This window comes from Abrus precatorius, unplaced genomic scaffold (genome assembly GCF_003935025.1).
Source record: "Abrus precatorius isolate BTA unplaced genomic scaffold, Abrus_2018 Scaffold11, whole genome shotgun sequence".
NCBI classification, from domain to species: Eukaryota; Viridiplantae; Streptophyta; class Magnoliopsida; order Fabales; family Fabaceae; genus Abrus; species Abrus precatorius.
This window is the reverse complement of record NW_020874303.1, coordinates 14,724,518-14,726,460: the sequence shown is the minus strand read 5'-3', so window position 1 is coordinate 14,726,460 and position 1,943 is coordinate 14,724,518. Positions and strand designations below refer to the sequence as shown.

Here is a 1,943-nt window from a genome sequence, read left to right as displayed (position 1 = left end):
CTATTTTATGCTATTTTCTGCATTTTTCTTCATAATTTCATTTTTCATTTCTCTGCATCATTTTCTATTGAATTCTGTAGTTGTTAGACTTGAATTTTATATGCTTTTGTTGATATCTTTCTGCATAATCTTTGTTGTGCATTTCTAAATATTGAGTTGTAGCTTAATTTTGTTGCATTTTGATTTGTATATGCGTGGTAAAAACAAAAATAAATCAACTTTGGTCTTTGATCCTGACATAGACATAACCTTAAGACGATTAAGAAAAGAGGCTAGAGCAGAAAAATTCATATGAAGTGATAGTGAATTAGAAGTTGTCTATTCTCTAGAAATTCAGAACACTTCTAGAGTAAAAAGAACACCTACACCTTTGAGACAACCAAATCCAAAAATAGAGATGGCGGAACAGGATAGGATTAGAACATTAGGGAACTATGCAATTTCTAACATGCAAGGTTTTAATTCTTCTATAATTAGGCCAACTATACAAGCCAACCATTTCGAGATTAAACCTGCCCTATTACACTTAGTCCAACAGGATCAACCCTAAACCCTAAAACCCTAAACCCTAAATCCTAAATTCTAATGACTCTAACCTACATATTTCAAACTTTTTGTAGCTATGTGATACCATAAGAATGAATGGGGTTAGTGAAGAAACCATCAGACTGAGATTATTTCCCTTTTCCTTGAGAGATAGAGCCAAATGCTGGTTGCAGGCTCAACCACAAAGAAGCATAAGAACTTAGACAGAACTTGTGAATAAATTTCTAACTAAATACTTCCCTCCATCCAAAGCTGCTAAGCTGAGAGGAGAAATTACATCCTTTGTGCAGCAGGAAGAAGAATCCTTGTATGAAGCTTGGGAAAGATATAAAGAATTGCTGAGAAGATGTCCACACCATTGCATTCCAGATTGGATGCAATTGGAAAGTTTCTACAATGGAATGAACACATCAATAAGACCAATGGTTGATGCTGCTGCTGGAGGTTCCTTAAACATAAAGTCTTTAGAAGAAGCCCAGAAGATTATTAAGATGATGACATCTATAATGTACCAAAATTCAAACTCAAGAAATCAAGGAAGAAACTCTTGTTATGAAGCTAAGGTTTTGGAAACCTTTTTTGCACAGAACCAGTTACAAAATCAGATGTTTTCAGAATAAATAGTTGCCCTAACTCAACAAATTAGCAATCTTCAAGCAGGGAGTATACCTGCCAGTCAGCTAATTGTTCTTTACCTTTTAATTGTTCTTATTTCTTGTTTTCTGAATGTTACAACTCTTGCAAATTCTTATAGCTCAACTAGTCATTGTTCTGTGATTTGATATTTGATTTGCTAATTCCCTGTGGAGACGATACTCTGATCTTAAAAACTACTCATTACTTGCTGCAATTCCTAGTGCACTTGCTAGTGTTTAGAGATTGTAACAACAAAACCCCAATTATGAAATCCTTTCTCTCCCACTTCACACCTCAGAACGCATCGTTCTTATAGAGAGAGGCGCTTTCACATCTTCTTAAGCTGAAATGGCTTGGGAGAGGAAAGGTTCCCATGTTTTAGGGTACTCTGGGGAACAGATTTCCAGTGGAGACGATGGGATGGGGCCTGTAGCTCAGAGGATTAGAGCACATGGCTACGAACCACAGTATCAGGGGTTCGAATCCCTCCTCGCCCACAACCGGTCAAAAGGGGAAGGACCTTTCCCTCTAGGGGTAGGACAATCATGATCGGGCTAGCGGACCCAAAGCTATGGAACTTGTGAGTATTTTATCGAAATGGAATGGCCTTATCTTACCGTTTTCTGTTTATTTAAAAAAATAAAGAAAACACAAAAATATTCGTAAATAATGGATATTATAAACGAAAAAATAGAAATACAGTATTCCCTAATCTTTTAAACCGCATATTTTTGTTTTACGCCTAGTAATTCTTCCTCAAC

General features: G+C 36.2%; 1 non-coding gene across 1 annotated transcript; it reads right to left on the bottom strand.

Moving 5' to 3' along the window:
* Positions 1–803: 803 nt before the first annotated feature.
* On the bottom strand, positions 804–910 carry LOC113856752. Its single transcript, XR_003502986.1, has one exon. It is a non-coding gene; the product is annotated as a small nucleolar RNA R71 (small nucleolar RNA).
* Positions 911–1,943: the final 1,033 nt, after the last annotated feature.